At 34.5% G+C, this 10892-nt stretch overlaps 3 non-coding genes across 3 annotated transcripts; 2 read left to right on the top strand and 1 right to left on the bottom strand.

Annotated features, from left to right (window-relative positions):
- Positions 1 to 3306: 3306 nt before the first annotated feature.
- LOC112275406 (U5 spliceosomal RNA) lies at positions 3307 to 3422 on the bottom strand. The gene has a single exon (XR_002967719.1). It is a non-coding gene; the product is annotated as a U5 spliceosomal RNA (small nuclear RNA).
- A 629-nt stretch (positions 3423 to 4051) lies between these two features.
- Positions 4052 to 4125, top strand: TRNAV-AAC (transfer RNA valine (anticodon AAC)). The gene has a single exon. It is a non-coding gene; the product is annotated as a tRNA-Val (tRNA).
- A 3-nt stretch (positions 4126 to 4128) lies between these two features.
- Positions 4129 to 4201, top strand: TRNAF-GAA (transfer RNA phenylalanine (anticodon GAA)). The gene has a single exon. It is a non-coding gene; the product is annotated as a tRNA-Phe (tRNA).
- The last annotated feature ends 6691 nt before the right edge of the window (positions 4202 to 10892 follow it).

Here is a 10892-nt window from a genome sequence, read left to right as displayed (position 1 = left end):
TTCTATGGGATCTCTAATTCATGTTTAATTTGTGAAAGATGAGTCTAACTTGTAAGACAAGTTTTTCATATGTGTGCCACATGGTTAGCTTATATCACAAGTTACTAAAATGTGCAATACATAGCTAACTTGTTGGCCAAGTTTCTAACCTATTAATCAACAATAAACACGTCTAGAGTCAAATTTGCATCTATAAAGCTTCTAAGAAGCTATGCTAGAAGATATTACCAAATCTATTTATATTTATCTTCAACCTAATACTTCTTATCTAGATAAATATGTATGTCTATAAAAATAATATTTAGAAGTAGATAAAATAATAGATTAGAGTATCAAATGGATGTGATGATAACATTCTTAAATAGAGATCTTAAAAATAAGATATATAAAAAAATAACTTGAAGGCTATGTTTCAAAAAACAAATAATCTTTAATGTATAAACTATTTAAAATCTATATAGACTTAAGATATTTCTTAGGATATAATATAAGAAAAAAAAATTAAAATAAATACTTTTTTTCATAATACATAAAGAAAAGCTATGTAAATCCTAATATTTATGTGATGAAGAATTTCAATAGATTTTCCTTATTATTATATTCATATATACATGATTTAATCATAGTTTTCAACAAGAGACTTCTTTTTAAAGAAAAAATTACTTAAGTATAAGATTTAAAATGAAAGATTTGAAATAAAGGATTTAAGATGAAAGATTTGAGATGAATCTATTATACGATAGGTATAAGAAATATAAGGGATCAAAAGAGTCATATAATTTATTTATCCTAGAAAAAATATTTAAAAAACATCCTTAAAAGATTATGCACAAAAGACTATAAATTTTTAAATACACATTTGGTTCCTAATAAAAATTATTAAAAAACATGAATTTACAAATTCATGAGAAATTTGAAGCAATGAAGGATATTATATATTAATGTGTAGTTGACAACTTAGTTTATGCAATAATAAACACTTAAGTTGATATTACATATCCAATGGAAGTTTTTAGCTAATACATGGCAAATTCTAGCCTACAACATTGAATAGTCATTGAGTAGGTTTTTTAATATTTAAAAGATATATTAAATCATGTGTTAAAATAAAATAGAGTCTCTTCAAATTTTTAAGTGATTGATTACAAACAAGTAGATTATACATGAGATATTAATATTTCTCATTTAACTATTAGCTACACATTTTTATTGGCTGGTGGTACTATTATTTGGAATAACAAGAAGAAACTAATGATTAAATTGTCTACTATTGAAAATATAATGTATGGCAACTGTTATTAAAACAAAAAAAAATAGTTTAGCTTTACAAATTATTTAAAGCCATTGGATTTTCACAAGATAGTCATATGATTAATTTTAGTGATAATTAGAGTTATATTTTTCTTTTGAATAATCATACACTCCATGTTGACACTAAGCATATTAAAATTCAACATCACTTTGTTCATGAGAAGATTGAAAATAATAAAATTGACTTAGTTTTTTGAAAGAGTCAAGACATTGTTGCGGATATTTGTCCAAAGGTTGAACTTATGAAAAACACTATAAATTCAAGAAAATGATAGAAATCATCAAATTAAATTAGTATGATATTTTCATAAATAAGAGTATTAAAAGAACGATTAGATACATGTATAATTGTTTTAGACATTATGTGTCTGACTAGTTTGTAGATGGATTGATATTAGGCTATTATCAATTGACAACATCAAGCCGCCATAAGTTGGTGGTACTACCATATTGTCACAAGTGATTTAATAAAATAATTCTTTTCAAGTCAAATGGATCTTATTGGAAAGCTATTGTTAGTATTTTTGTACTAAAAAGTCCTTGCTATTAAACTACAAACATGTAATATAAGAGCCCAAAGCCTAGGTTCACTTCATGCAATTAATTCTCTTCAATCTTTCTTGGTTAAGTGGTGAGCTCATTGTATATTTGCATCATTAAGTTTCTATCTTAGCAATACACTTCATGTTTTCTCACAAAATGTACCAAGAGAACACACATGAGTTCAATTTGAATTGCGTGTCAAAAACAAAACAAAACAAAAACATAAAAGAGTGCTTACAACATTGAAGACATCTGAAAATGACCTGTATTTTAATTATTTATTTGCTTAGACCTATGGATTGTCTCTATTAAATTAAATTGTGTAATTATGCATACAAATTAATACTCTGAATCTGTTTCAGAATTTCAATCTGAAGATTAGATTGAGAAAGATGTTTTTCAAATCTCAGTGAATAAAAAATCAGGCCATTGAGACAGATGATAACATAAAAAGAAAAAGAAAAAGAAAATTCTTCAATAACTTTTTTTCTCGTATATATATATATAAAAACCCCAAGAGGCCAACATTGTAAAACACTTCAGAAAATGTGATGGATGCCATGTCAGACATGATTGAGAACGGGACGGGAACTACTTTGTCATCTACATGGGCAATGGAAGGGAGCTCATCAGTATTTCATCCATCCAGCAGAGGCAACATCTGAAGCTCTGACGAGGCCGACAACGACAGTGAAACAAACTCACCACCACGAAGGGAGAGGACGACCATTCTGACTCAATCATTCTGAGCCCCATGTCGTCCGTTATGTTGTTGCAATTGTTCTGTACAGAGCTCATAGCCCACGAATCACCCGGACGGACAGTTAACAGAAGAAGCGTAACCAGGCGAACGAACGAGTGCGTGAGTAAACAAACGGATGACTTTTAATTTACACTAATGTAAAACTGATCAAATGATAAGATACTCTAATCATAAATCTCTCTAATGATTCAAAATAAAATAAAAATGCCTTAATATAAAACTAAAAAAATAAAACTTCACCAAAATTTAAGTCATTACCTTCCAATGACTTGCTACAACCAAGGACAGCCCCGGTGTTTGTAATGAGTTCAAAAATGAAACCACCGAAAAAAAAGTAAGCAGTGATAAAATGTTCAGAGCAAAATCTAAAAATTAAAAAAAAAAAATTGGCAACCAACGCGATAGAGCACCTCCGCTCACACTTCACGCCAGAAAACCGCCCCATAAACTAAATACCAAGCATGACTTCGAAAATTCCGGTATAAACCAAGAAAAACAAAAAAACAAAAAAAAAAAAAATCACTACAAATGACATATAATTAAAATGACGAAGCAGTAAAAACACAAACAAAAACGTTGAGACAGCTAACTGGACTGATAGGTTCACGGATTCAGGAAACCAGTCTAAAACCCACAAAAACACACAGAAATGCAGGGTGGATTATTCGGGTTGGAGCTTTGAGATGGATGGGCCCCCGCGAAGGGGGCAGTCCAAAAAATAGAGTATACCGGTATGTGTACCCAGCGCACGGTATTCTTTAGTAAAAGGCGAAAGAATAGTTCGCTCTGAGCTGAGCACCCGGCTCCTTCCCTGCTCTCGCCTCCGACCGCGCTCCAAATACCCCAGTCGCAACGGATTCCGCACCACCCATATGGGTTATCTGAACCCCTCGCCCGTGACCCGGCACGCTCTGCCATCATTCCGGCGAAGCAGCACAGCTGGGGTGAGATGAGAGGCTCGCGACGCGATGCTGGCTGATACCCGTGGTCGCTCCTGTGAGGGGGACGGAAAGCCCGATGCCGTGCATCCAGAAACTCCGTTCCCCAAAAGAGGAGCAGCGTGTTCCACGCAAGTCACAGGGGCGTCAGGCCCTCGATCCGCAGAGCCAACGGGTTGCGCTCGATGGCAATGGCAGAGGCGTCACATGGGCATGACACTTGACGATGTCCGGTGGTGGTGAGGGGTGGGTGACGTAGGTGAGGTTTTGTGCGCGCGTGAGGTGCAGCGCAGAGAGGAATGGCTTCCGCTTCGACGCCGGTGCTAGAGTTGGCTGGGCATCAGCGGAGCACTTGTTGAGTGCGGAGGTGTGTGGTGGGCGTTGCAGTCGGCGACGCGAGCCCAATGTGTGTGTGAAGTGCGTGAAGAAGGGTGTGCAGGTGAGGGTGACGGCGGAGGGGGAGTTAGAATGTGGGCGGCGAGCGGCGTGCATGCGAGTTTTCGTGGTGTAGTTGGTTATCACATCAGTCTAACACACTGAAGGTCTCCGGTTCGAACCCGGGCGAAAACATGTGCGGGGATAGCTCAGTTGGGAGAGCGTCAGACTGAAGATCTGAAGGTCGCGTGTTCGATCCACGCTCACCGCACCGCATTCGCATTTTGTATTCCCTCTTTGCGCCATCCCGCACGCGCACATGCCTTCCTCGCCCACAACATCACCGCACCCTGGCACAGCGGAGGTTGAGGTTGCCCCTCCCCGCTCCCCACTCCCCACTCTGCTCGTGTACCTCACTTCACCCTCCTCCGCGCCTCAGCATACTCTCCCACTGCTACGCTTACTTTTCCCACCCCAACATGGACCATCACACAAACCATCCATGGCATTCCAAATCTCTCTTACCAACCACATCACTCCTCCTTCCATTCCTCTCCTATCCCTCCCATCCAAACACCACCCTCTACACCCACTTCCTCCAAGCTTCCAACACTCATCATGGCAATGGCCTCCTCTACCCATCTTCCCATAACAAACATATTGTATGCATCTCACCTCCATCAAATGAAAAAAACAAAAATCTCCAAGATGTCAATGGGCTCTCAAATGGATGTATTAAGTTCACATTAAGAACATTTTCTAGAGATCTTTGAAGCAAATCCCATACTCATCAAAACAAAATATGGCACAAGGTGTTGATGCCTAAGTCAATCTTTTGAAATACACAAATTACATGCATGCCTCATTTGGATAGCAATAGCAACCAATTGGGTTGTCCAATTCAAAGACCATTTTTGTATATTTCAAACAAACAACTTTTTTTCACATTTCTTTGATATTTGATTTTGTAGCAACAAAGAACACTCATATTGCCTTGGAGGCAAAAGAAAAGTATTGCATGATGTGATTATTCGAAATATGCATAGAAAAGAGGTCAAAAGTATAATATGAATGATTCTAAAAATACTTCCAACTTGAGATGAAGTATGAAGCTCTTACAACACCTTTCAAACATTGAAATGTTTGATATGTTGCACTTTATAATCAAGTTGATGCATCCATTGGAGATACCATTAACATATTGGAAATTATTTTTCTACTTTTGTTGTTATGAGATGTTTATAATGGAGGAGAAGGAAAGGGGGGAGGGATTTCAAACATGGCACTTTTGTAAAACCAAATAATTAAAATTTAACACTTGAGTTTTTTTTGGATTACTTAAAATATCAAATTCAAATATCATTGTTCAAATTTTATTACCATCTTTAAGTTTATGAAATATCACTTGATATTTTGGTAATGTATTAATGCCAATGACAAAAACTTGATAGAAACAAATAAATAAGTGAGACTTTTTTCAAAGAAAGATGAAAAAATAAAAATAACCAAATATGTATATTAAAAAAGAAATTGGAATGGCTATTGCTAAAAGATAAGAAAACTAGAGACCCTTGAAACTAGACTGGAAGCAAGAAAGGAGTTGACAAGAGTGAAGAAGGCTTCACTCTTGCCTCTTTATATACTATCTAACTAAGAGCTACATGGCGACGTTCTATAGGACCTCCAAAAACGTATTGACTTTGCATAACATGTAATTTAACTTGCAAGGCAAGTTTTCTATGTGGGCGCCACATAGTTAGCTTTTCTTGCAAGCTACCAACATGTGTGGCACGTGGTTAACTTTTTGACCAAGTTTCTATCCCATCAATCAAATATAAACACATGTAAAGTCAAAGCAAAGTCTATGAAGCTTTTGAAAAGCTTCTTTTAGAAGATATTATGAAATTAGTCTACTTTTACTTATTTCTACCTATTCATATCACGTAGATAATAATTACAATAAATATATGTCTGTGATATTCTTCCCCCCCCCCCTTCTAGGGACGAGTTCCATGAGGGGTGGTGATCACATGTCAAAAGAATCTAAGATGCGACAAATTGTATTGGCCACATACTCTGATCTTTGTTCTCTTCGAAGGTGATTGATAGGGCCTTTCAACCATCAATAGTATCCCATATTAGAATAGAAAGACCATCCAATTATTTGATCGTTGTTGAGGCCTTCATAACTTCTTTCAAATAAAACATTTGAAACACCGTCAAAAGTTGTTCCTACTTCTAGTAAAATCACCAAACATCGAGAGTCCCTTCAAAGGTCATGATATCAAACGCATTGTATCCTGCCATCTATTTGAGGAAGAATATGTCGTACTTAAGGATCTTCATCTCGATTGTATCATCTTGAAGGTTGTAACAATCATAATGTCTCATTTGGCAGATCAGCAAACGAAGGCTCTTGAATCAAATCCATTGGTTGTTGGTTCTCCATCTTCTTAGTGTCACAAATACACAAAAACCACAAATAAAGATAGAAGGTAGAATGCAATCTTTGTTGGACCTTATTTCTTTTCTAGCAAAGTCTTACTATTCTTCATCTTGGTTTTAATGGATGTCATCAATGGAAAACCTCCACCGCCTTTGCTGCATTTGTAAGATTTTTTATTGGTTCGCATGTGTGTTTACTAATGTCATATCTGTGCCAATGGATAAAATATTCTAACTCATTTCGGCATTGCCTTGAGTCTAAAACTTCTTCTACTTCAAATTCTTCATAATAATTCACTTCTATAAGAGGAAGTGAGACTTATCTTCTTCTTGGTATGTTGTCTATCTTGTATGGTTCAAGAAGAGACATGTGGAATATAGGATGGATCTTCATTGACTCCGATAGATGTAATCAATAAGCAACTAGATTGATTTGTCCACAAATAGGAAAAATTCTAAGCTTGTAGTAGTCCAATTTATCACAAAGACGAGTAGTCTTAATATTACGATGAAATAACTATACCTTGTCACCTACATTGAATTGTGGTTGTTCTTTTCGATAGGCATTTAAATTGATCTTTTATCATTCTTGAGCTTCTTTTAATTACACCTTCATTATTGCATGTAGCTTTGACAAACGATTTGTCAAATCTTTCGTAGCAGGATTATCAACTTTTGAAAAGTCAAAAGTATCAAGTCGTGGATGATAATCATATTTAGCAAAGAAAAGTGTTTGTTGTGTAGAAGAATGCATTATATTATTATAAGCAAACTCTGCCAATGGCAAGAGGGTTGTCCAATCATCTTGTTGATAATTGATGGTACATCTTAAGTAATGCTCCAAAACTTAGTTTACGTACCTTGTCTGTCCTTTAGTTTGAGGATGCATGGCTAATAAAAGCTTTATGTCTACCTTTAGAATCTTAAAAAGGTTTTTTTAACATCTTGATACAAATTGAGTCCTCTTATCCAATATAATATCTTTTGGTAATCCATAATATCGATAGATATTGTCAAAGAAAAGCTTGGCAATTTTTTCACCTTTGATAGATTTTGTGCATGGTACAAAATGTGTCATTTTGGTAAAACGATCTACTATCATAAATATAGAATCATATGAACCAGAGATTAGAAGATCCGAAATAAAATCCATAGAAACAAAAGACCATGGTTGTTTTGGAATGGATAATGGCTGAAGAAGTCTATAAGGTCAATGACAAGGAGTTTTTGATCTTGAGTAAACATCACAAGATTGTATAAAATCTTTGAATGCCTTCCATATTTGAGGCCACCAAAAATCCTTGGATATTAGTTCCAAAGTTTTATTGTACCCAAAATGTCCTGCTGCTGAAAAGTCATGATGAGCTTGAAGAATACGTAATCAAGCTTCACCTTCAGGAACATATAGGCATCGCTCAAAATATAGTAGATTTTTCTTGAATTCATACTTAGAAGTATGATGAGATTTTAAAGGATTTTCTTTAATATCACAAATAAGAGGATCAAAAGTTATACTTGACTGAACTTGCTTAATAAAAGTTGAATCAACAGTTAATATTGATTTTAATGCTCAAAGATGAAGATGCTCTGGCTTCAAGAAAATTATCCATTGCTTATCAAAAGTAGCATCTCTTTCCTTTGGTGCAAGATAAAATTGTCTAGAGAGTGCATCTAATAAACCTTGTTATTTTTTCAGCCAATAAGTGATCTTGAATTCGAATCTTGACAAAGACATATTTTAACAGGCTTGGTGACAATTTAAAACACGTGTTGATATAAATTATTCAAGGTTCTTGTGATTTATATACATGGTGACTGGACTAGAAGCACCTTCTAAATAATGGCACCATTCTTGAAATAAATCCACATTTAAAAGAAGTTCTTTGTCGTGGATTTCATAGTTGATCTTGACTACTGAAAATTTTCTAGAATGAAAAGCTATTGGATGAAGTTTATCATCTGTTCTCATTTGTGACAATACGACACCCAAAGTAAAGTCTGATGCATCTATTTCCATAAAAAATGGCTTAAAAAAATAGAGACAATATAAGATTGGTGCAGAAACAAAGACTGTCTTCAAAGCTTCAAATGCTACTTCTGCTTCTTGATTCCATTAAAGTTTATCTTTACAAATTAAACATGTAAGTGGAGCTCCAACTTGAGAGAAGTCTTTGATGAAGATCCGATAGTAGTTGGCAAATCTCAAAAAGCATTGAACATCTCTTATCATTTTTGAAATCTTCAAATCCATAATAGCTTAAACTTTCTTAGGATCCACCATAAGTCCATCATTTGAAATGATGTATCTTAAGAAGTCAACTTGAGTAGTATGAAATAGACACTTTTTTTAATCTTGGCATAGAATCCCGCATCTCTTAGTTTTTTATAGCACATGACAAACATGAAGTTCATATTCTTTTGTGTTCTTAGAATAGATTAAGATGTCGTCTAGATAACAAACAACAAAATCATCTAAAAACTCCCAAAAGACATCATTCATCAAATGTTAGAATGCTGCTGGTGCATTTGTAAATCCAAAAGGCATGACATTGTATTTGAAATATCTATACCTTGTTCAAAATGCAGTCTTCCATTCATCTCCTTCTTTGATGCATACCAAATTGTATGCTCCTTGTAGATCTATTTTTGTATAGATCTTCGCTTGATTCAACTAATTAAAGAGTCTAGATATCAAAGGTAGAAGTGTCGGGGTAGAGAGGTTTTGCCTCAAGAAAGCGTTGGACTTCTGGCTGTCACTAATTGCTCAATCAAGCATAAAATTAAGAAATCCTAATTTTATATATATAAGTTCTTCTTTTGGGACAATTACACCAAAAACTTAAGTCTTAAATAACCAACAACACCCAAAATATGGTAGAAGTATTCTAAAACCTTGTATATCCTTGTGTGGAAATTCTCCTCAATCTCAACACCTCAAAACTCTTGATCCAACCGTCCAAACAAGATCAAAATTTACATGAAGTACTGATATGTTGTTATTAATTTGTACAACAGTTTTCAACCGCAAATTCGTCGCGGATCTTGAGATATCTTCAAAACCCTAACAGTCGCTTCAAACCCTAATCTTTACCTACCCACACACAATTTTCTTCATATCTCACAAACCATAAGTCTAAATGCCACGGTACTTAAATAGATAGATTTTAAACATAAATTTTTACATTCTCCCAAAGTTTGAGCCAAAATATCATTCAAAAACTCAAGTTATGGCTCCTAATACAACTTTGAACAAAATCGCTCACTTATTGCCTTTGATATGAATGCGCTGTCTTTAACTCCCTATAACTCCTTCATTTAAACTTCAAATGCAAAATTTCCCTCACAAAAGATGTATTTCTTGAAGTTTCTCTTCTAGCCGCTCCTTCCGATCTCCAAAAGCTTCTGTAAGACTCCTCTTAAACTCAAAAGAGTAACAGTAGGTCTCAAATTGACACCTTAACTTCAAACGGCTATAACTTATTCACCCTAACTCCAAACCCTATAAAATTTCCACAAAAATTGTAGCCAAAATCCTAAACTTTACAACTCTTGCCTCCGATTTCCTAATGGCTTCTTTGAAGTCACCGAAACCCTTATCAAGGTCGCGGGCAGCCTCCTAAAAGCCCATTGGGCATGGATTTCGACCAATGGGGATGAAGATCCTTATTTCTACCTTCATCCAACCATGCCTTGGTTTCATTCCTCCCAATTAACCTCCTATTAGTTTAAATCTTCATCTTAAGTCCCTTATCTCCTCTCAAGGCTTCATACTTAACATTAAGGTTCTATAACTTTTATATACTATAATCAAACTAAGTAAGGAAAATAAAATAAAGTTTTTTTTTTTTACCAACTTTTTTTAATTTAATCTATTAATCACTTTAATACACATTTAGATTTATTAACATATAATATATTTTAACTAATTTTTACATATTGTAAGCATTTACAATACGATAGCGGGTACTTGTTCTTGATGGTGATTTTGTTGAATCTTCGATAATCAATACACATCCACATTGATCCATTTTTTTTCTTCACAAATAAAATTGGAGCTCTTGCTATAGATTTGAAATGGCATACAAAGTTCTTAGCCAAATTTTCTTCAATATACTCCTTGAGTTCAACTAACTCATTTTGTGATAAATTATAGATTGGTCCAAATGGCGGTTGTGTTCCTTCTTAAAGGTCAATTGAACAATCATAGGAACGATATTTTGGGAGAGTATCTACATTCTTCTTCCCAAATACATCTTCAAAATCTTGATATTGGCTTGGAATACTACTTGAAGACTTTCCATCAGTAGAAACAAGTATGGCATAAATAACACAAGGTGATCCTTCTTTTGCAGCAATGAAGAAAGCTCTTGCACCTACAAATATAGGTTTAATTATACTAAACTTATGACTTTTTACTTGATTAATTACGCTCTTAGTTATACTTTTAGAAAAGTCAAGACTATGAGAAGTCCAATATATTTTAGGATTATATTTTTCTAGCCATAATAAATCTAAAA

This window comes from Physcomitrium patens, chromosome 22 (genome assembly GCF_059467195.1).
Source record: "Physcomitrium patens ecotype Gransden chromosome 22, ASM5946719v1, whole genome shotgun sequence".
NCBI lineage: Eukaryota > Viridiplantae > Streptophyta > Bryopsida > Funariales > Funariaceae > Physcomitrium > Physcomitrium patens.
The sequence above is the reverse complement of the archived record's forward strand: the minus strand, read 5'-3'. Positions and strand labels throughout refer to the sequence as shown.